Source organism: Triturus cristatus, chromosome 1_2 (genome assembly GCF_964204655.1).
Source record: "Triturus cristatus chromosome 1_2, aTriCri1.1, whole genome shotgun sequence".
Taxonomy (NCBI): domain Eukaryota; kingdom Metazoa; phylum Chordata; class Amphibia; order Caudata; family Salamandridae; genus Triturus; species Triturus cristatus.
Genome location: NC_140580.1, coordinates 400,396,220 through 400,421,957, shown reverse-complemented (window position 1 = coordinate 400,421,957; position 25,738 = coordinate 400,396,220). Strand labels below are relative to the sequence as shown.

Below are 25,738 nucleotides of genomic sequence, written 5' to 3'. Positions count from 1 at the left end.
GTCTTTCTGAAATCCAATAGATGGGCCAAATAGATTTAATATCAGGGCTATATGGTGAAAACTGTCCGCACATACCCTATGCTGCATATATCAGGCAGGGGACGGAGCTGGGATGAAGAACATATGAAAAGATGAACTGGACACCCAGGTCCGAATCATAAGATACGATATCTCCGTCTCCTGCTTATGGACACAGACATAGCTATAGTCGTCGACTATCGAGAAAAAAGCAGACATAACCAGAATATTTTCTACACGTCCCCAATTTCTAAATGTGCTACTTCCTGAAGAATTCCTGCCACGGGGTCACATTTGTGCCACAATCCCCAAGCACGAAGAACCCTCCCCTAGAAAAAAGCGCATTTTTTTTTTAGGACGAGCCTAGCGGCAGCATGCATGCACTACTCGCTCTGCGAGGCATGCAGTAGTCAAGTATGCTGTAGAAGCCTCGCCCACTCACCGCCCATACTTTTCAATGGCTGGTGTCATGGTCATTGGTAAATGCTGGCTTCCGATTCATTATGAGGCTTGTTAGCCCCACCTTGTCGCCATTTGTTACCGCCCATGACGACTGGACCTTTTCCTTGGCTCATTACACGGCTTGGTAAACGGTCAGCTTTATCTAGGGGGTCAGCACTATTTTGTTTACGGGCACTTATGGGGACAATGGCGGATGCTAATTTTATTGTATTTATATCCTGAGCGCGGCGCCCGCTTTAGGGACACCGGGCTCAATTAATTAATTTATTTATATTTAATTTTTATTTTGAGCGCGGCGTCCACTTCTGGAACACCACTTTCCATTTGTTTATTTTTTTAATTTTCATAAGGAGCACGGTGTCCGCTTTAAGGACACCGCGCTCCGTGTTGAAGTAAAAAGAAAAAAAAAATGCCCCCCCCCCCTCCTGGAAGGGAAGTAGAATAGTTCTTCTGTTCATGTAAGGAGACCGAGAGCTACCTCAAAATTATCGTCAGATTGCGCTTCTGGATACGGTGGGTAAAATCTTTGCTTTACGCCTTTTGTTCCAAATTAGCGATTGGACAGATGTCAATAAAATCTTACCATTGGGGCAAACTGGTTTTAGAACGAAGCATGGAACAATTGATAATTTAACTGCCCTACAAGTAATAAATGAAAAATATGTTGAAATCGGAGGAGGAAGGGAGTAAACACCTTTTATAGACTTCAACAGCATTTGACAAAGTAGATCGTCCTTTGCTGTGGAGTAAGCTTTCGAATTTGGGTATGCCGGGCACCCTTTGAGTTAGTTTGTGCCCACCATATGGATACTTGGAGCAGAGTCTGGAGGGGAAAGAGGTCTCTCACATGCTATGCCCACCGAAAATGGTTGAAAACAAGGATTTTATTGGCTCCCCTGTTTTTCTCCCTATATCTCTCTGATCGTCCTCACTATTTGGCCCAAAGTGAGGGCATTGCCCCGGTAACTGGGGAAAAACTGATTGTGTGTCTACTCTATGCAGACAACATAATAATTCTGGATCCAACGCCCAGGGGATTAAATAGTCGTCTGCAGGCACTCCATAAATTTGCTGAGGCTCACCATTTAAAGATTAATATATCAAAAAGTAAATGTGTGTATGCATGGAAGAAAGAAGCTGAAGTACAGTTATATGGTCTGTAGGTGGCCAAAAATTGGAACGTGTAAAATCATACTTTGAGGAAAAATAGTGTGTGGCATTCCAAGTAATAAAGCCCATACAGGAAATAACATCTCTAAAGCCACCATTCAGAGGAAAAGCTTGGGTTCCCTTTATAAGTCTGCCAGAAAACGAAATTTTGCACTTTTATTGGAGAAGTTTCATGCAAAAATCCCCGCTTCCCTGCTGTATGGTATGGAATCGATCGATGTAGAGAAATGTGTGTGTGTGGGGGTGGGGGGGTGGGGGGGGGGGTTAAATGCAACGGAAGGCCGAATTTTAAGAAGTTTAGCCTCAGTTAATTTGGCATGTTTTTCGGCCGCCCTCAGGTTAGAATTTGGATTAAGAAGCACCTGGGCACAGGGTCTCGCAGGGATAGTGCGCTGGGTCCTTGGTCTGGTAAAGGGTGATTTTGGAGCATTAAGATTTTTACTTCAGAAATAAATTTTAGAATGTTTAAAAAAAACATTTATTACCGTACCAATTAAGGGACACCCTGAAACAGGCCAAGTTTCACAAGGGATAGGGAAGCTTGCACTCTGAAGAGGGGTATTCATCCATACCTGCGTGATACAAAAAGTACAGGCATATATCTCTTGGAAACTGCCACATGGAGTGTGCCGATTTTGGCTAGTATTGAGGTAGGGTATGCTCCCTTTAAATCCTTTGTTTAAATGGTATGGTTCATCACAGATGAGTAATTTGTGCAATAATGGCCTGCAAGATGTTAATCATGTATTATTTATTTGCCCAGCATTGTTATGTCGGCGAAAATGGATGAGACCAATGCGTCGACAACTATCTATTCTTTCGGCCTCAGCACTAGCCGAAATGAGCCGAAATAAGCCGCCAAATAAAATGTTCTGTCATATAATTTTTTCCTTTTTAAAGTGTTTTCTAAACATTTACTAAGGCTCATTAGGTATGTAGGGAGCAGCTGCTAATACTAGTTTTTTTATTCTATTTGATTTACTTCCTATATTTTTGCACTAAGGGCATGAAGGATATTTTTTATCATTTTGTACCATATATCATATTGCTATGTTTTAATCTGAAGATTTTTTTTTTTTTATTGTTGGAGTCCGCTTATGACTCGCTGATGTCTTGTCGGGCAGGAACTTTTTCTGTGTACATTGTGTCAAAACAGAATTTTTATTATTGTATTGGTTTTCCCAGTTTATGTGAAACTCCATGGAGTTCCGTAATCATAAATAAATAAAATTGAAACTGAAGCATTTGCAATTCAATTGGTCTCCCATTTACGCGAGTTTAATCTATTGCCATTGTCAATGACTGCCTTTTATTTAGGTTTTAAAAACAAAAATAGGCATTGTCATTTACAATGGCAATAGCTTAAACTCGCGTAAATGCGAGACCTATTGCATTGCAAATGCTTGTTCTTTAGTGGAGCGAGTCACTTGCCGCCATTCTCCCTTCAAAGTGGATGTTAAATGTATTGAATGCATGTAATTTATTATTGCAATTGCAATTCTGTTTAGCTTATTGATGTGTTGCATCTTGAAGCATTTTTTCTTCTTAATCTTCCCCTGTAGGTTTTTTTTCTTAGTCTAAGGGGCCGATTACAATGTAGTTCGGAAAGGCTCCAAATGGGATTGGTTGTTTCCGAATCAGATTCGGAACTTATGTTTCCGACCAAACCGTACTCATTTCCAACCGACCGATTATAAAGCAAGGAAACCATTCGGGCTGTCCGAATTGGTTCTAAAAGGTATTCGGACAGCCCAAATCTTTCGGAGCCGAATTGTACAGCTCTATGGACATGGTTTCCGAGCGAGCGATCATGATGGCCGATTCCAACAGCCATTCCAATTCGGTCTGCCCAACACGAAACAGCTGTCGGAATGTGACTTTGGGGGCCTGCAGCAGGCCCCACTTCACCCATAGGCCTCCAGTTGGGGCCTGTGGCGGTACCCAAGGGACCCCTCTTTCCAACCATGCACAGTGTGGCAGGCACCATGAGGTGCCTGCCTTAGGGTGCAAGGTTTTCCCCAACCACCCCTTTTTTCCAATGGTAACCTGTGTTCTCGTTCGAAACGTAGGCTTCCATTGAAGTCAATGCGAGTCCGACCAAATGATGTGTGCAAGCATCGTAATCAGTCGGTCGGACTCGCTTCGGTCTGAAGAGTTCTTAACATCGTAATCAGCACCTAGGTAGGTCATCCAGGATTGGTTTGAATTTCGATTTTAATTGACTGCTTCCATTGTTTTCTGCCTCAAATACCAGTGTACGCTGCAAGGCATGCTCATTTTCTAACTATATCACAAACTTCAGGACAAACATTTCTACCAGTACCTCTGTATCCTTCCTAGCACATAGTATTTGAGGAAAAAGACTTTACATAGAAAACAGACACGGTATCTCGGAGGACTGTTGGTAGCCTTAAATCAAACAACGGAAGGGATCTGGAAAGCCGATTTTGATAGCAAGACTACATCTTAGGAAAAGGATCATGGATCAGAATATTTAAGTTATTTTTCAGTTGATGGTACTCTATCTAATGAGGATTTCTCTTTCAATGAGTTTTAAGAACATGCGAATGCAGCAGACCAAGTCAGTTGCAATGCCTCTTTTCCTACGCAACTTGTACCACTGCGACCTAGTCCGCAGAGCACAGCATGAGTACCCATTTGGAAACTAAGATTCCGGTCTTTAATTCCTTTTTACTAGTCTTCTCTCGGTTTGGGCGACATCCAGCTTCCAATCTGTCATCACCAAAGAACTTTTTTTTTTTTTTTAAATTCTGCAGCATATGTGCATTTCATTGATAACTATGCAGCATTGCCACAGAACTAGCCAGATCACGACAGACTGCTCAAAGTTCGGACCATTGTGGACCATTTCTCTGCCAAGTTTCCCCAGAATTATAATTGGAAGAATATAGCAGCCAACGAGTCTCCGAACCTTTACAAAGGGCAGATACTCAGGCAATATATACCAAGCAAGAGCATGCAGTATGGCAACAAAGCTTTATAAACCATGTGAAAGTTCCACAGGTTATGCATATAGGCCAAGAGAGTACAATGGACAGGACTCTAGTATAAAATCAACAATTTCTATACAGGAATACATCTGTTTAACAGGCCATACAATGCTGACATTGTGGCGTGTAGGATAATTTAAAGTCAAGGCAAATAATTCCCTCATAAGCTACGCCAATTTAAAGTCACTGCAAAGGATGACTTATTTTATTTAACCACGACCGTATGATGGGTCTTTCCCTGATTTTGAATTATCCACTATCATTAGCCTCGCTGCTCTAGAAGCAGTAGACTCTACTTTGCTGCAGAGTATGCTACAAGGCTGCAGGATCAATATAATGTGCACTGCATTGCTGCAACAGATGCATAGTTTGTACTCCGCAAGGAATGAGGAGGTAGACTGGTCATTACAGTCCAGTGCCCATCTAACCAAGGACTGTGCCTTCAATATGCTTCACTTTATTCCTCACTAAAGTTACGTTTTGGGACACTCACTTAAGTTGAGCAGTCTGCTTAAGAGCTACTTTATGGCTTTACATGGCTGTGCAGGACAACATTACTTCCAAGGCCCGTTAATTTACTTCCCTTTGCCGTCTTTCAAATCGTTCCATCTAAGAGTGAATATCTAATAGTGGTCACCCAAAGATTTACCATAATCCATACCAATTTCTCTTCCTAAATTAGATTTGACCCACTGTGCCTTCTTTGCCTTTAGTAAATAGGCACACGTTATTAATTTGCTTGCCACCTTCATCTCCGCCAAAAGGTGGAAGATGTTCCTTCTGCTGTATTACAAGTGCACTATAGTCAATATAGGTACTGCATATAGCGACCAAATGAATATCCTCCATACACTGATGGAGTGCCATATCCACCAAACTCTAAGGTCCTAAGTCTTTCAACAAATACCCTTTAACGAACTTAAGAGTCTGTTCCAGGATTTTAACCATAGTTTTCAAACTTAGATATGCTTGCACTATCCAAGGAATGTGCCAAGAGTTTAGACTATCTGACACTCACCCCCATCTCCAAACTTCCACACAGTTGAATGAATTTGCCTCCAGTTATTAGCTACATTTTTGGCAGTTACATTGGCAGTCAGGAGCCAAATTCTAAATAAAGAATTGCTCCTGTCAATTAGGAGTGAACAAGCTAAAAGGTGCAAGAAAGACAAGTCCTCCTAAGAAGGCTGCCAAAAGGACATTTAAGTATAGGTTATGCTGGCCACTAGTGCAATATTATTCAGGAATCAGAGTGAGATGAGACATTCGCAGAAAGTCAAAGCTTAGCCTGGACATGTTTTGACAGCGAGTTCATGCAGGTCGAAGGCAGTAGGCCATCATAGCAATGACAAACACATCACTGCACCCACCACTACTTACAGAGGTCATACTGCAAACAGATATCTCCAATCATGCACACAGGTCCACCTTTAAACTCTACATGCTTGTGGCACTTACGCTTTGAAACACCAGATAACAGAAAAGATAATTCCCCGAAGCTAGTTGAGAGGCCACACTACATGAAAAAGGGTCCAACTTCCAACATACCTTCCATCATATATTAAAGAGCGTAAAAACACAACCAGGAAGTGGGGCAATGTTACAAGTACACCACTAGTGGGATTACGGTATTTGTGAAGCAAGTCTTATGTTGCCAATAAATTAAGAATGCTCCATCATTCATCCTTTTCACACTACTGGCGAGTTAAAGTAAGGTGTGACAGGAATATCCGAGCCCAAGGTCAACCGGTAAAAAGAAAAACCAACCAACATATTTCTGCAGAGTCCTAGGTGGTTTGCATTGCATATGCACATTTTTCCTACCCAAATTGTAAATGTCAAAGTATGGATGAAAACATTGACATTTCAAACATTTATGGGACAGAAAAAGTCAGGAACAACCAACCTCCATTTCTATTCCTCTCTCAATGAAAACTGTACCCCAAGTGTGAGTAGGAGTACTGCATGATACAAGGAGGGACTTAAGTTCCAAGGAAAAATCTTGATGTCTCCATGTTGCATCTGGGGCACCTTTCCTATTGTAAGTGATTGGCCCAGCCACACAAGCAGGTGTTTAGGGGTGTGGCCCTCCTATAGAGATATAATCTTTAGTTATAGTAGCCCTGTCCCGGAGACATAGTCCCTAGATTACTACACCTATGCTGTAGAATAAGTTATTCAATGCATATCTGTCAGCATAACTAATTCTGTAAATTAAGAAACATTAAAGGAAACAACCATCACTAGGTTGCTGCAGTGTTTTTCCTGAAGATGTATTAAACTACACAGATTTCTGATGCTTGTATATCATTCATCCTTGAGGAAAATAAAAACATTTTAGCCCATCTCTAGAAGTCGATGGAGTGAACATTAAAGGACAGAATAAAGCCTGTTGCATCACAACGATGTTGAAAGAATAATAGGTGAAATAAAGTTTCTAAAACTGCAGTCTCATAAACGGAGCAGAGACCTTGCAATAGGCAGGTGTGATGACGACCCGCTTTCAAAGTTGCAAACAAGCTTCCCAGACAAAGTGGAGCCGAAATAGCACAAACTCCAAATTCAATATTGAAACTTGAACAAAGAGAACAAATCCGTTTTTGAAAACGCAAACTTTATCCACCACTTTTTGAAATACTTATGCAGCGAGGGAGGCAACCGAGTTTACCATATCAAATTTGCCATGCAAAGACTATTTTTTCACCCACCCCTAGCGCCAAAAGTGCTCTTGTTGGGACATTAATAAACAGCTCTTTGGTGAACCTAAATTAGTGAAAGGGAATTAAGAGCTTTTTAAAGCAGTCGCAGCACGTGTTATTAGACCTGCATCATCCACATACAAAGGGTTTGGTACGATGAGGCCATAGACCATAGTGAGGTCAGCCTCAATTAAACTGGAGGTTGTATCCAACAATGTAAAAACAGCAAACAATACTTGGGTAGGAACAAAGCCACGTCAGACAAATATGGCAATCATCCCATAGCACATATTGCACCTGAGCTGTATCCCATTATGTAAAAGTTTAATTGCATCATGTAGTCCTAGATTTAGGCCTAGGAAAAATAAAGCAAAATCTTTATTGGATGGGATAGGGCATCAAAGGCTCATTTCAGGGCCCCGAAAGCCATAAAGACATAGCCCTCCCTGGTCAGATGACATTTCATGGTAAGTCACCAATAATAGAGCTTTGTTTTAGAATGCCAGAACCAGGTCCAAACGCTGCCCAACAGCGTGACAAGACACTAAAGTCTTGAGCCCGTAGTTCAATATGGTGAACTAAGCTTTTTAGGTCTCGCCTGAGCCAGCGCATGCGCTGCGCTGGCGAGACTTAGTAAGAGGGCTCAGAAAATGCTACCATGGCCGGCCTAGAGCTTGCGGGCGCGTGCTTACGAGCAGAGGCGCCATCTGGCTTTCCTCTCGCTCTCCCACATGCGTGCCTCGCTCTGCCCCTCACTTTTGCTCACGCTTCTACTCCCTCCCCCTCCCTCACCACAGGCCGCACGCCGAGACATCAAGGATGAGCATCGCACGCGAGCGCCTGGTCATTCCACCTTGCAATTAAAAGGACAAACTTTATTTGATCTAACAAAGATTATATTTTTTACAATTTATATGCAATCATCGTCATGTCTTTCAGACATTGAAACACAACTTCCCTAAATAGTGGGAATGGGTATCTGACTCTTCCCTTTGTAACTTTGTCTGTTGCAAGTTCAGAAGCTGCTATAAGATCCTGGCTGCCCGTTTTAGCTGTGTCCTTATTTGTGGGGGCCCGACCCTATGGTCTCTATCATCAGTGCAGCCCCTGTTGGCCAAAAGCCACTCGGCCTGTAAACGCATCATGAGCCTGTCACACCTGCGACCCCCCCCCCGCCCCGCCCTCCTGAGCATCCCAGGCTCAAGCCCAGTAGTACTGAGCTGCTGTTGTAGAAGGGGACTTGTGAGCGCTGGACTCGAGCCGCGAGGTCCCTTTACAACAGACGTCAGGCGCTTGTCGCTGCCCGAGGACCTACGAGTGTGGTGAGTATGACCAGCTGCTACCCTCCGTACCCATTGCTGTAGGACACTCAGTTCGCATTTAAATTCTGCACCCAATACAACACAATAATGCTTTTTTTAAATTGTAGCATTTGAAAGTGTGCTTGGAGTTTACTTGTTTACAGTGATTATTTTAGTTAGTTGATCCTTTGAACATTATATACTGATTCATTGTGCATCGTCCACCAAGCCCGATGAAGGTTTTCACCTCTGGCAACGTTAACCTTCTGTCTTGCTATCCTTTTTTGGTTACCTTAAGTTATTAGTTGCTAGGTAGCTAGCATTTTTGTACCGTCTTACGGTTTTTACATAGAGGGATGGTGATTTGTTCAGCACTTAGTTTTCATTTCAAAGTCTCCAAATTAGTACCTTTTCATGTCATCCTCTATATTGTCAACAATCCATTGTCCGTCTGTACCTGGTTATCTATATTTCTACTATGTCATCTTTTACCCTGTGTTTGGTAACTTTTTCTTCATTTGATTAGTGTTTGGCTCACCAGGACATCATTAAAGCAAATGTGGCCTTAGATGTCATTTCACTTATGAAAAACCTATAACGCTGTCTGGCACCGGTTAACCGAAACATATTTGATAATATCAGTTCAAAACTGAGAACAGAAGCGTGGGTGTGGTTCTTTGGGGACCTTTTTCCATATTTTGTGGGAATGCCCGGAGGTGGAGCGATTCTGGCGTGGTGTTCATGAGGTCCTGCGGGTGGTTACGCGTGTGTCGCTGCTGCCCGAAGCGAGGAGATGCCTGTTGAATGTGTGGGAGCCAACCGACTACTCGGTGCCGCAGACGCGGTGGGTGACTCTGGGATATATGGTGGCCAAACGCGACATTGCTCAACTGTGGGGTTCCCAGAGGTCGCCGACTGTCTCGGCATGGAAGGATAACATGGATTGGTGCATGTTTCGGGAAAAGGTGGTGTATGTTACGAGAGGTAAGCCTGGGACATGGGTGAACGTATGGGGCCCCTGGAACGCCTACCGCGGGGGAATCTGTACCCCGCCGTTATTGCCCGATCCGTCACCGGCCCCATCCCCTTAGCCAGTTTATCTCCCCAGTCCCGGGCACTGAGTCCACCTAATCCCAGTCTTGACCTTTTTCCCCCCCTTGCTACTCCTATGGATTGGTAGGGTCCCCCCCGCTAGGGGAGCACATGCTGCTGTTTCCGATTGTGGGTTGCCTTGTGGATTTGTTCTTTTGTTGTTATTAATATTAAAATGAAACCGTTATGTGGGCCCGGATGGTGTGGCTACCACCGCTTCTAACTCCTGTGCATTTCCCTTTGCCGCGGCATGCGCGCTATTGTTTGTATCACATGCTCCTCTTGCTTGCTAGCGGCCGGCCGGCAGGTTGTAGGCCCATCTTTGTATATTTTTTTAATTTTGTAATAAACGGTTTAAAAAAAAAAAAAAAAAAACTGAGAACAGAGCCATTTGAGCAAGCTACCTTTCGTGTGAAACACGTCAATTGACTATTCGGTCTAAAAATTAGAGTTTACCGAGAGTTAGTTATTTATATCGCAAAGCTCAACTTATGAGTTTTAGTTTACCAAATACTGTATAGCCTGCAAAGGAGTGCTCTAAGCAATATTGCTCGGAAGATAAAGTGTTAAAAATACGTTAGGTCCTGCTTGTACTCTTTCAGGTGAGAGTTCCACATGGAGATCTTTTTGCATAAAACAGGGATTTCTCCTTCAGCAGTGCAACATGTGGGTACAGAGGTTACTGGACAGGAACCAAAACACCAATCCTGTCATGCTTAATATGGTCTCAAACTGCTGTTTGTATTTAGGGAGGGAATTTGTGTTGTGTGTGATAATTCTACACTTGGAAAATCAGTGCAAGTCGCAGGAGGCGATCTGCAATGGACAAACAAGGTTTTGAGGTCCGTTTTCCAACTTCTAGCATTACCACACATATTTTGGGACAAAAAAGAAAAATATTTAAAAAAGAATCCCAAGTAGGCAGGAAAAAAACCAAATAGAGTCCAGACAACATTCCCAACCCAATACGAGCAGAAAGGTACAGTGTATCCACTTTACAATGGTTTTTAATCCATGTGTTAAGTAAGGGTTTGTTAGATCATATGGATGAAGACAAATCTGCTCCTCTTCCACACTTCCCCAGAGTGTCTCTAGTCAGCTAGATCAGCACTCAGGAGCAGAAGCGATTTTAAGGAGGAACCTGCAGTCTCCATTAAACGAGTGCCAATCACAAAATCTCTTCATCCCTATAATTTAGGAATCCTCTTCAAACATACATCTATTTTTTACTTACAGAATATAAAAAAAAAAAATTAAAAAAAAAAATTAAAAAAAAAAAAAAACACACCACAGACTACAGTATTTGGTTGGCCACAAAACATTACCAGAAGCTTTCAGTTGCGACACAGGCAGCTTTTTCTTATTTTATGTAATGTTTTCACTGGAGTGCTGTGCAGAAATAACGAAAGTCGTACAAATTATTCAGAAATTCACAACATTCTGTAGAAATATCAAAAGGATGAAGATAGTTAAAATGTTACAAAAATAAAAGCCTAAGTCAGATTTTTATGGGGAGGGGTTAAGTGAACAGAGAAAGAATGAAAAATAAACAAGCATTGGCATAGCCAATAGGTCTCGCCTTTGGGACCTGCTGCATAACTAAATACTTATAAGGTCCCAAAGGCGAGACCTATTGGCTATGCCAATGCTTGTTTTTCTCAGCTTGGCCTGGGCATTACCTGATCCTGATTGTCTGCCATTTTAGCCCCGCCCCTATTGATTAACATTAGCCACGCCCCTTCATTTGCCAGGTTAGCCCCACCCCCCCCGCAAAAATTTCTGCAGACGACCTAGTGTAATGTAAAATGTAACTGGCACTAATTTAAAGCGCCAAATGCCCTTGGGGAGAGTCCGAGCTATTAAAAGACTACAATCAACCCCGCTCACGTGCACACCCAGGGTCAACACTCCATGTTTCCTTCCAGCCCCCTCTCCCTCCAACCCTCCATAGACAACTGGAGGTGGCTGCATTAACGCCTCTCCAAAACAAGCTCGACAGTTCTACCCTTGGCTAACTCTTCTTTAAAGTTAGACAGCACCACCCTTCCTTTTGGGCAACAGCCGACGGCTGCCAGAGAACGACTCGACCTCTCCACAACCAATCACCACTTCGGAATGTTGTGCTGCGCTTTAGGATTGGCTCAGAATCCTCAGTGCCGGATTACCTTTTCAATAGCGGTACCTCCCACTTCCAGACGTCTCCCGGAATATGTTCAGCCGTGGGATTGGTTATGTGACCCGGAAGTACTAGAATTATAGACTTCACATCTGCTATGCTCGAGTCAAGAACTGACATTAGGAGAAATTCACAGATGGCTTATGTAAGTAGCCGGTAGATGTTAACATTATGCTGGACTTACGAGTCGTTATTTAGATTGAAGCTGTTGCCATATACCGGGGAATTTTTGGGAGATTTTGCAATATTCCAAAGGCTAATATTAGGAGGGTGGTCGGTACAGGACCCCAACTGACAGTGCATAATAGATACATCAGAAAGTCTGGGTGTCTCGTCATAGTGAAATGAAACCAGAGTTTTATTTTTTATAAGTCGTTTGGGACATATAATGAACAAGTGATCTGTCCCTCTGATGACCCTCCCTCCCTCATAGGCACCTGCAGAGCACCAACTGCTCCCCAATCCGCTTTCACTTTGGTCCTTTACGAAAAATTTCTTGTCTTTATGGGGCCATATGTTTGAAACACATGGCCCCATAAAGATAAAAAAAGCTTTTACCACAAACGTAAAGGAACCGAGCCAGTCCAACTGAGACGGCTCTAAAAGAGAAGTGTACGTCCCTAGATGCTCTTTTCCAATGGCTGGCTACAGTTTAGCATAAACGGTGAGGCCAGCCAATGGAAAAGAGGGGCGAGGCTTAAAGCCCACTAGAGAAATCTACCCTAACTCATTAAATCTCGCCAGCGAGACTGCGCATGCGTGCGCAGTCTACGCCAGTCAAGACCTAAATATAAGGATCCAGTCAGCAGTGCCAAAAAGTATTGCGAGAGAGGGAAGAAAAAGTTGAGCGAATACAAGAAGCGGGGCAAGATGGGGAAAAAACTGAGCGTGGGGTAGGGGAGCAGACAGTGAGAGTGAAAATAATGCATGAGAAATTATAGTTTGCAACACCTAGGTACACCGAAGGAAGAGGACCAGGAATGAGATTTAACGAGGGGGGGGCTGTGAAAAAAGGACAACAGCACGACAGAGTACACAGAACCTTAAGGACACAGATATGAAAACTCAAGACCAATACAAATATCTTAACTGGATAAAATTAAACACAAGCTTTGACAACGCCAATAGGTCTTGGGTTGGCCGCCAGCCTTCTGGCAATTCTAATTTGGCTATGCCATGGTTTTTTCAAAACTGTATTGCTTGGGTATATGCAAGGCATTCCGCAACATAAAAAAATGAAAAAAAATCCTTTGCTACAATCAAAAACGTTTTATCAATTGTTTTTAAAAACCACACACATTGCCATGGTACTGCCCGACACTGAAGGGAATTACTTTTTGTGAGGAAGTGTTACTTGTGAAAGAACGGCGTGCCGCAACTCGTAGTTAAGTCAGCTAATGGCTGAAGTGGGCTTGTACAAGACCCCTTAAAACATGTGGGAGTGGGTGAAAGAAAAATTTGAATCACACCAACCACTGACTAAAGGATGAAGTCTGGCTGAAACACCTATAAGTAACTATGTCATACACACAATGTTAGCAAAATCTAAGGGCCTTGGCTAACGGACCTTAACATTATCAGCCTTGCATTGGCTGCAAGCTTCTTGCCTTGACTGCAGGTCGAGAGAGAGAAAACGGAAGTAAAGAAAAAAGCAAAGAAGGAAGAAATGAAAGAAGGCATAAATAAAAGGCAAAAAGAACGTACGAGAAAGAAACCAAGAGATAACTAAAAGAGGATAACAATACAAAACCGTTTCAAATGAACACAATCTGATCTGGTATGCTGTGAAATAGCAGCAGTCAGAAAAGAAAAAAACACTCCAAAAGGAATCTACAACAGCATTGACATCAGCGTCATCCTGCCATCATATCAGGCTCTAACCACAAAAGCAACACTTAAGTAATTATAAATAAGGATCCCTGTTTTCCGTTTTTATGGATTTTTACAGATAAAAACAGACAGAAAACAATGCATTTGTTTTCTGTCTGCATTTATTTTTAAAAGTGGATAAATACAGAAAATTGTGCTGCTTTTAAGTGACTCTCCGTGCTGTCTTTCATGAATTATAGGTCAGCAGCCGAGCAGGACAGCATGGGAAATTAAAAAACAGGATGAAATTTCTTTAACTAATGGCATATGTCAACATACATTTATGGTATAATGCTAGTATTTACCAGTGGATGTATTGTTATGTAATGTTTCACAGCTTAAATAGCTAAAACACAGACAAAGTATGAGTGTGTGTCTATCATTTAAATAAATATGGAAATGTACAGTTTTACAACTTCATTTATACACAAAACAAATATGGATAAATACAGATAAAATGGCCAAAAAATAAATATGGATAAGTGCAGACAGAAAGGTTAAAAAAAATTTATATATATATATATATATATATATATATATATATATATATATATATATATATATATATATATATATATATATATATATCTCATCAAACTGGGAGCCCTAATTATAAAGTAAAAACATGTAACACTGGCACTGAAGGGAACTAGCTTGTGTGCAGATGTGATTCAGAGCAAAATGCAGTCCCTCAAAGTGAACTTAACTAATGGCTTAATTAGGTTGACCCACTACCCCATGCTATAAGCTGTAGTGGTCGGAAGCAAAATGACCAATGGATGAAGAGCCACTATACGTAAGCATATTGTACATATTTTAGTAAAATCAAAAGATCTTGGCTAACGCCAGATCAAACGAGAAGAGAAAGGCTGCCATAAAAGGAAAACAATAAGTCATGGCAAAATGGAAGCATAAAATATTAGATCGTGTAGGAGACTGATAAGGTACATGGAGAATATCAAAGCTCATTGCTTCATAAATTGGGCCGGTAAGTCATTCATTTCATCACAGGCCCAAGTCTGTACAAAAAACTGACAAAGTAACAGCCACGCTAAAGTAAAATGAAAATCTCAAGCAGACATTTGTTATGGAAGTGTGAGTGGATAAAACACTACTTTGCCTTGAACAGCTGTGAAAATAGTAAGATTTGTTGGCGAGGAAGAGGGTTCTGCCAAAAAAAGATAATTGCTCCAGGATAGTCTAAATACGAACTGCTATGAAATCCGAGTCACTGTATCCATCAAGTCTTTTGGGGAACCTTTCAAAAAGGTAACATGCTGATTTAAATATACTTTTATAAGCAACTTACTGGGAATTAACTTAGAGGAAGAAGGAAGTTCCCAGGACTGATGATATGCATTGCTTTCATTCAATACCAGAGGCCACATACAGAAACCACAGAGAAATGTGGATATTTAAAAACCCCATTTGACCTCAAAACAGTATGACATTAATGCATAGAAAGTTGTCAAAATTATCTGCGAACAGTAGAATGCTACACAATTAAACGAGCATTAAAGAATAAAATAGACTGGTTCAGAGTGTGAATTGGATGCACTTCTGCATGGATACATTTGTGAGAGCTCTCAGACTATTGGGGCTACAGGGCTTTTTAGAATACACAGACTGTTAACCGAATATACCTCACAACAGGTGACATCAGCTACAAAGAAAAGTTGCTGAAGGACTGGTGCACTGCCACTGGTCCAAAGAACTGAGAACAAAATGGGAGGCCGTCAACCTACAAGGACTGAAATGGCAGCAACCTGAAGAGCTGCCTGGAGTGCATGTTTTGAAGCAACTCATTCCTAATTCCTTATGGAGGCATTTTCGGTCGTCCAGCCCACTTTTCATGTAGACTGAACATAACTGAAGCTCCGACCGCATGTATACAGAATCACATTGAATAAATTGTAAAGCATTCCTCAAAGTGGGCTTTATTTTTTTTTCCTCCCATGTGAAGGATACTGTGGATATCATACTCGGCATGCAGGACAGATGCAAGGCCTCGTCCGGGCATATCAGGTAGGATTGCCTAAAACCTACAGAAGAAATTCAGTGAGTCTGCAGGAGTCCAGTTACGCTGCTGCCACTGGCGAGGAGTAAGAATGTGACCGTATTCTATTATAATGCACGTGGGATAGCTAGACACACTACATGACTGTCTTATGGGGGCGGGTGGTTAATGGTTCAGCTATCTAGTAGCAAGCCCAAAAATAAACCCTGAATTTGAATAACATGGAAAGCAGTGAATATTCAGTTTGAGTTGTTCACTGTACAACAGGAGTTGCTGTGAACGAGAGGGGAGCATGTAAGTGTCAAAAGAAAAGAGCAAAAAACAAACAGGCATTCAGGCATTTTGGTGGTAGCTAGACCGGTAGCAGAAAGGGTCCAGAAAAAAATATGACCGCTGCACAACACACAATCAGGAATGAAGGGCGAATTAGATGAAAGCTATTAGATTTGAACGTCAAAATGCATGCCGTTTTACTAAAGAAAACTGCTCTCTCAAGCAGCATGGCAGCAGTGCAGAAAATAAGGCCCTTAGTTGGGAAAGGAATGGACATAATTGAAGGTGCGACACAAACACTTTTTGTCTCTAAACAGAAAAGATTTACAAGAAGCCTGCCTTCAATTTTAGTACTGCATGGATAAATGGGACTAGCTAGTCCTCAAAAATCAATGGACTAGAACTTAAAATGGCTAATGCACAAAGTAAATGGAGTGAGAGAGTAGATCAGAAACTGAGGCAGGGACAACACTCACCAAGTTTAATGTTTCTAGTTTAATATTTGTCAAATATTGCTAAGAGGAGTTTGAGATAATATTTGTATAAAATGCATTCTGTTGAGGTACAAATAAGCTTTCATTAGGATAGTCATCCTCCAGGGACTCTCTACCATCATCTGATTGAATGGTGGTAGGTCTTCATATTTCTAATCACAAGGGCTTATGGACAGTATAGGAGCATGCAAACTACCCATACCATTATTGGCCACGTGGCTATACAAAGAGAACATCCCCAAGGATTGGCTGTATTGGGGAGGGGAATCCGGATATGGTGGAGTAGGGAAAATGTTGCTTAGAAAAGCCAATTTCGGTAGCAAAAGAACTTGGAGCCGTACTTAAGTTGAAATGCATTAGCACCAACGAATGCAGGTGCATCTGGAGGGAGAGGGGTGGAATTCCTAGTGCCCGACACCCAGGTCGAGCTTTCATGTTTAGACTGTCCTTTCGTTAAGTAAGCTTATCGCACTGTAGCACAAACCCATTGGCTTCCAGTTCTCAATACCACATTATGGATCTGTGAACGAGCATGGTTTGCAATACAGGTAAACTGGATATCCATAAGTTGTTAGAGCTTGCATTTATAGTTCATTTATTTATGCGAAGTCTTTAGTAATAGGGTGAGTGCTGTATGGAAATGCTGTGAGCTAAGTCTGCATTTCTGTCAGTGCTTCCAGGAGAATAAAAAACGTCCACACATTTGCAAAGTTTAACAATTTGATGCTACCGTTGATGCTCCCAGAATGCGCTCTGGTTAAATGCAAATACTTGCAGTAGCCTGAAAGCCAGATTGATTTTCCTTGTACAATAAATTGTACACAGAAAATGTAAGCTATAAGAAAAACGTTTTGCTAAACTGCAATTTTATTTAAACATCATTTAGTAAAATGAGTTTGATACATGCTAATATTTCAAAAAATGGTGAAAATAAGTGTGAAAACAGTTTCGGCAAGATTACAGGAAACATGAAAATAAACAAACATTGGAAAAGAATCAGCCTGGTGGTGGTTACCAGTATTTTGTTTTTTTCAATGTGTTGTTCTGACAGATTTCGTAAAACGTTATTGTGCGAGCTACTGGGCCCTCACCAACGTGACAAAAACACCTAGCTAAAAGCAAAAATGTTTTTGGTTTCAAAAAGCACACATTGTCATGCCAGTCCTTGGAACTGAAGGAAACTACTTTGTGTGCCAACGTGCTGCTTGTCTAACTGCAGAATGCCATCCCTCACAGTGAAATAAGTAGATGTGCGTACACGGACATTTTTTATAAAACCAAAAGGTCTTGGCTAACGCCAGATGTAATTAGGCTCCCAATTATTAAAGAAAGTTATAACTGTTCTCACTATACATTTCCTCGCATTAGGACGGTTTTATGGCTTTCATGAATTCACATGTATTTACAGAAGTAGCACTGGGGTAACGAACCTTGAGGGGGGCCTCCTGCAAGGTATGGTAAACTCCCCCCCCCCCCCATGGATTAAATCGGAAGCTCTTGGGCAGAGTTCAATGCTGAGGGGGACCCCTGCAGGTAGGGCCCCCCCCCTCCGCACTGCGGGGGCAACAGGGGCCTGTGTTACGACACTGAGAAGTAGGCCTGGAAACTGCACTACTTTGTGAACTGCATTTTTGTATGCAAGAATCTGGAAATCACTTTCCTAACAACCCCTTTTTGCCCAACATGGGAAATATTTTCTGCACTTGTCAGGGGTACATTTCCAAAGTGCCCCAGTGTTGGGTGAGATTTGGTAAAAAAATATTAAAACATGTACGTTTGTAGGTGCGCACAGACAATTGATATTCCAACCCTGGAACTTCCACTTTTTTCTACCTCCAGTCCCAGAACGTAAAGTTGCGAAAAGGTGGGGGGGAAAAAAACAGGGTGTTGCTAGAATAACCAGTATTTGCAATGCAATTGATCTTGCATTTGGGAGAGATTCGTAAATGCAAGACCTATTGCATTGCAAATGCATGTTTTGTGTGTTTTAAAAGCCGCTGACGTGACCCGTTGCTCCCGCCCTTTACCATGAGCAGTCAATGATAAAAGTGGGACAAAAATAAATAAATAAATAAATAATACGGCGCTCGGAGATACAGAGAAGATTTAGAGGCTTGATGCACAACTTGTCAATCGTGCTCTTTACAGGCCTGTTCTCAATGCGCTTGAAATCGAAAGCCAGGGGAAGCAGATGTGAAACCACAGAGCTTGTCCAAGCTGCCTTCAAAAACAAAATAAAACAAGCAGCGTCCCGCAAGTGGTGCAAGGAAAGCGGGCACCACTGCAGAAAAGCATGTCGTGCATGCAGTTGGAAAAACTAATGAAAGAAAATGGTTCTCAGGCTGTAAATAACACATACTATGTACCAACAGAAGTGAAAGGGCCAGTCCTCATTGGAAGGTTACAAATAAAGACAAGGCGGTACTAAGGAGGGACTAACGAGCCTATTAACGAATCAGAAGGCAGGATTTAAAAAGGACAATGACACACGCCAACTAAAAATATAGGCAAGAGTAGGCGGAGCTTCGAGTCCATACACTAATACAGCATGCCTCGCAGAGCAGTGCATGCGCTGCCCAGGCTCGACCTAAAAACCCTGCCATAATTGAAGAGTCTATTTTGATAGTTAACCTCACTACATGCAACTAAAGGGACAAGTGAATATTTTGACAGGACAAGTAGACTTATGAAAAACTGAACCATGGACAAACATACTTTAGAAAATTCCACATTTCTGCTGACCCAGTTCTAGAACACTTTTCAGGACCTTATTTAGCCATTCTGAACTGCAACAAGAGAATTTCAGTTCTTCAATACACAATTCCCCCAAAACATAAAATTTAGTTGTGTGAACACATTACACTGATTTTTTGATTTTTTATTAAAGTCATTATTAACAAAGATCTAGTTTTGCCACAATCCATCATCTCTTTTCAAATGATGAATAATATCAGAATCACAACCTTTTTAATTCTTACTAAAGTTACAGCATGTTCTACATCCTCCATAGCAACAACTTAATTGCTCTTTTCCCTGTTTGGAATTTGATACAGATGAATAGAGACTGCAAATCACCCCTCCTTAATTCTCATAGCCATGCACAGGTAACAACAATCAACTGACTGATGTTAAATTTGGCACCTATGCATAAGAGAGCACATTTGAATATTGACTATATTTAGACATCCTTTTGCAGTACCCTCTTGAATCAATGCCAATAAGAAATGTCAATCCTAATAATGGGAATAAACGGGATTATAAAAAAAAAAAAGTTATGTTGATCTTATATTCTCCAGCTGTTCAATATCTTTAGCTCTACTCAAACTACAAAGAACCTAATATTAATGTAAAATTGGAATGAAGGACAAATATCGTAAAGGATGCATTGTTCAAGTTTTATTGAACTTGATTACATTCCAAAATGATTTCCAGACCAGTGTGTTATATTTCCGGCCTTGTTTGTTAGAACCCGTATTTTTTTTTTGTTACAAAAATAGGGGGTTGCAACACCCACCTGCTAGAGATAAATGTGAGATAAAGATAGTTCCATTGACTTTTAAACAGTCAAAAACGTTACACTCGTGGGTAATTATAAATATTAAAATATGGTAGGGTGCCGATGCAAATTCAACTAGGTGTGCCATTATTGAATCAAAGATGCTCAAAGTAAATGTCAAGATTGTAACTTTAAATCATTTGAGACCAATGTACCCATCACAGTATGTGTAATATTTTACTAACATCGGCAGCCTCGTACCAGCTGTATTTCTTTATTAGTATAAGAAACACACTACCATGACAACATATGAATAGACGTGTTCAGTATGTTTATTGGGGAGATGTTCTGTAATTCCCCGAAAAGAGTCACCACTGCTCTTAACCATGTTAAGTATTATCAAACTTATATTTATTCATTGGTTAGTTACATAAAAATAACACATTCCACTGAGTAAATCGGCTCCATACCTCAAACCTCAACAATGCATGCCTCTTACATATTAAAAGATATCAGTGTGTATGGCTGGACCATCATATATTCTTAATTCTGTATTCTGCAACGAACACACTTATCAAAGCCATCTGCTCATTAATTCGATTGGAAATATGTGCGCAGTGTGCCTACATATCTGCCTACACAATGGTTGCGGTTTACTTTAATCATACTATGAAAAAGGTTAGATAGCTCTATGGAGGAGTGGCACATGCGAAATATAGCAAAAGAAATCTCCCAAAATCAATTAAGCCCACTAAGGCAATTTCCCTTACACTTTTAACAGCAAATAATCACACCTCCGCTGGACTACCCTTTATAATTTATTCTACAACGAGGTTTACTCTCTGCTAAACAGCTTAGAGATGCAAAGCTGAGCTCTACTCAGCCAGCTTGGTAGCACACCGTAGTATGCTTTTCAGGCCTTTAGCCTCAACACAAACATGGTAAAAGTATCCAAAAAGTAACAATAGTTGCTACTTTACAAAGCCCAAAAAAACCCTTGTAAGCCAGCAACAAGGATTCAATAGAATAGGCAGCAGGCACTTGAAGCCAACAATGTATTCCCAGTGGGCCATTCCTGCAAAGACCTGGCAAAATTAAGACTATACATTCATAGGCATATACTTCCTCTACGTATTTAATACTGAGTCACCAGTATAAATTGATTATTTTAGCACATATTGAAAAGTAGCCTTAATGCTATCTTAATATGTTGAAGACACTCTACTCCTGTAAGCATTTCAGTTGTCAATGCAAGCCAACTGGTGTGAAATCCAGGAGTGCGCACAAAAAAAGCCACATTTGAATGGACTATGTCCCACTATAGGATGGAATGTATTAGGATTTGGCCAAATAACTTGAAGGACTTCTCGAAAAAGTAGTTAATCTAAAAACGACAGTTCGTCATCGATTAGCAAGCAGAGAGAGTAGTAATGGCCAACAAACTATCAACAGCAGAACTAGTGTCTGCAAAGTGTCACATTTTCAAAAACAAAATAGGCAAAGATATCTTGAATGCAAATTCTTCACACTAAAAGCAGTTCAATTTAATTCAATAGTCTCAGGGTTCATCACATTTGAGGTGAACGATTCAGAACATGCTAGTGACTCATGTGGTCAACCCAACCGTTCAACTAAAAAAAGATATGTGGTGTATCCAGTATGAAAGTCAGTACACTCTTCAAAGAGGAACACAACTTTTACAGGCCACAAACTCAATTGGCTATCACTTTAAAGCATTGTTCAAATTTTATAAGGAGTTCATTCATATCCTCAGCCAATGTTATTCCACCAAAGTAAAAATGACATGCTCAGAAAACCATGTTCATTATAGAGAGATCAGCTAGCAATACAATCCTGCTTTACACTGGAAAGAAACTGCTGGTCAGGAACATCATATAGACGAGCACTGGCACAGCCAAATTTCTCACCTTCACAAGTTGGTGTGAGAATTTTTTTTTTATTGCAGACATATGCAACAAAAAGAATGGAGAAAACTAGATGTTTCATAAACGTGGCGACAATATGCTTGAAATAAAAATGTAAAACTAAATTAACCAGCAGTATTGTTTTTAATAAAACAGCACGAGGGCATCGCATAAGCCTGTGTACTTAGAAGAGGTATGGAAACATTTTACTTTTACTGCACATCAAAAGAAAAATATGATTCTTACTAGCATCGAGAAATCCTAATGGCCGTGAACTGCTATAACCTGACGACAGTATAAATGTACAAGGATAACTAAAAACAATTAAAAAAAAAAAACACAACAATGGAAGGGAAAAAGCATTGGTAAGTAAGATATTTAGTCAACCAGCCTTGACACTTCAGTGCAGTTCAGTTCATTTAAGGTGGATGTACACACAGGATAAGGCAAAATGGCTCGCTAAGAGTCCAAGAAAGTCAATGGCTGAAGTGAACTGACCAATAGCCAGGGCAACTGGAATTTTGAAATTGTGCTGCTGCATCGTGTATAATATAATTATCGATTTGCTGCATTTGCCACATAATATACAGATTTTAACAAAAAAATGTGTTTCTAGCTCAAGCGGGTCTGTTGCCCATTGCTGCGTTTGGGGGTTACTAATGTGGTGCAACCAATGCTCAGTGTTAATAAATGTAATATGACAAAATAACAGTATCACAAAATGTGCCACATATTTAGCCTCATCTTGACGCATAATTTAACCAGCCCTGCCGCATAATTTGGCCCTCCCCAGCCACATAAATCCAGTTGCCCTGCCAGTAAACCATGCTGTAGTGGGCAGCAGCAAAAATGTTAAGAACAGACCAATAGATGAATAATGTTGAACCAAAGCCCCAATATGTATTTTTTTAATGAATTGTTTGATTGAACGAGGTAACCGAGAAAGTAAAAATACACTGGCCCTTATTCTGCAACAGTGAAAAGAATAACCTTGCCAATAAGAATAATTTTAGGCCACATTAATAAAATCTCAGCCAAGGACCAAAGAGAGACAATATAAATTGTAATTAAGAGTTCATATATTTGCTTATTCATACTAAGCTTTTGTAACTAAAATGTTTTGGTTTTTGTAGTGTGCAGACGGCAACAAATTTACCAGAAATCGCAACAATCCCAAATGGCACAAAAAAGATACATAAATTGTGATGTATTTATAAGGGCGGTGTTTTTAACGATAATACTAATAAAAAGATTTAAACCTAAAAAAAAAGATACATAATGATGCCCAACTAAAGAAGTAGTAACATTACCAACACCCCTGTCTTATCCAGTGACTATATCAACTTGCAGTAAACACCCACATTTCCCAGCATTGCAACACAGCATTGGTTCACCTTTGCCCTGTAGTCACTCTTTCCCTTCATTAGCCAAAAAGCAATGAAGAAAAATAAAGGCAGCATGCTTTGGTCTTACCTCTGCTCCACAATCTTTAGTAAACCAAATAAAACAGTTCACATTGGTAATTGCGGATTACATCAGCAAGTGCTCATTTCTAAGAAGAGATAAACAGTAACAATATGTGTGAAAAAGTGTAGTACTTCAAGCCTGCACATCTGTACAAATGTGCCCGTACACAACCGTGAAAGCAAAAGGCGCAATAAAGAGAACAATTCCTTAGACACGAACGACCGTCTAGAAAAATGACTACAAATCACATTTCCTCAATATTTTGTAACCTCAAAACCCTGTTTACCACTAACACCTAGTCAGTATACAATACTAACAATAACCCCATGGCCAAAATGTATTCATCAGTAAGGACCATTTCTGAGAGACAGAAGTCTGGTGTAGTTTCTTTCAGCAAAGGGACTTAAGATCCAAATATTATGTGTTAACACATTACATTACCCCCCTCCCATCCCTTCTTGAGTTCCGCAAGAAGCTGAAGACCTGGCTCTGCTTAAACGCAGGACCACAAACTAGTCCAAGGACCAGGATACCCTCTCGGGTGATTACTGCGCTATACAAATTGACATAACATATAAAGAGAAAAAGCTCAAAACATAGATGGAGGCAAGAAAACGAACATATGCCTTAATAATATGTAGCAAACCGATAAGCAAATAAAACCAAGTTGAAGATTCTGGAACACCACATCTATAGCAACACAATAAGGGAGTAGTACATTTTGGCCATGAGTTTATGAATATGTAGTTGCATCACTACCAAAATCTTCAGAAAACTAAACCAGTTCTGCCAAACCAAACGCAGTCATAGGAAAAGGGGACAATGCACAGTGAACAAAACGTTGGACTGAGCAGATTAAGGATAAACCTAAATGGGTTTATAGCACTTGCAGAGCAAAATGCCATCGTCGTTGTGCCCCAGGCCAGCGAGTGCTATAAATTATGGTCAATATAGGTACCAATTAGTTCAACGTCAACACACCTACCACAACCAGTATATATATATATATATATATATATATATATATATATATATATACACACATATATATACATACACACACACACACACACACACACACACACGTAAATAAGACAGAGCAACAAATCGCGCTGCAAGCATATAAATTACTAGACAGATTAAGTTAACACAGCAACAGAAGGGTTGTACTCAAGGCTACATCACCTGAGCGCATCTGATGACGGGAGGCGATGGGGGCTCCGGGGTACGCCCACAGTCATCTCCTCCTTGTTCCGAGTCAGCAGCACCTCGCCCAAGCGGAGCAACCGTGTACCCCGAAACAAGTCGACCTCAGTTATGTGAACAGCACAGTGAAGCCTGCTCTCAAGAGGCAGTATGTAAAAGCTACACGGAATCAGCACAAATCAATCAGCAGTCCAAGCGAACACACCAAGCTGGGAGTGGGAGCCTAATGCTGCGCACTCCCGTCAGAGATGCACGGGCACAGCGAGTACAGGCGTAGTAAGCCCGTCAGCGGCGAATGTAACGGGCACCCCTCCTCCACAGCTAGGCAAAGAGGAAGACGGCCAGCCACACGCACTGCAGAGCACAGATCTTGCGTGTACCATCTGCACAGCATGCGCTGGGCCTCGGCGGGGGATGGTGTGGAGCTCCCCTCCGCACGGCTACGTAAATAGGTGGGGGCACACCAGATTGATTCCTGTAGGGAGACCCTGCCCGGCTCAGCCATGACGTCATACAAGAACATCTTTGGGCTTCACAAATGCTGCACCTGGTACCTTCAGAGCTTGGCTTCAGGATTCTGTGTAGATGGAGGGAACCAGAACGACTGAACACAAACAAAAGCAATGTGGCGCTCTCGTGCAAGACTTACCGCTACTGGCACCTCTGCGGCCTGTCACACCGACTAACCAAGAGTGAAAGAGCCCACACTTCAGTGATGCACACTCAAAACACAAACACCTAGTATCGATTACCAAATATACGCCCCAGCAAAATCAGTCGAAACTAAAAGCAGCCATTTGTGTTTGGGGGTGGGGATACGTTCACATCCTTCTCTCCCCAGTGAACCAAGAGGTCGAGGGCCTCACACCTTGTCACACCCTGTACCTGGGACAAGACACCTGAGATACCAGAAGCCGTAAAAGACTCCCCATTGCTGCCAGGGATGTCTTGCCATCTGCCATGATTCAAGGGACCACTCATCTTAAGATACAGGCTGCTGAACAGAGGCTGTGGAGCATGCAATCCTACGAGACGATAGTGGGGAGCATTTAATTTCTCGGC

The 25,738-nt window shown here is 41.3% G+C and overlaps 1 protein-coding gene across 2 annotated transcripts in view; it reads right to left on the bottom strand.

Moving 5' to 3' along the window:
- The window catches only part of PTEN (phosphatase and tensin homolog), a 231,178-nt gene that overhangs the window by 204,291 nt on the left and 1,149 nt on the right, over positions 1–25,738 (bottom strand). The gene's annotated exons all lie outside the window — the stretch shown is intronic.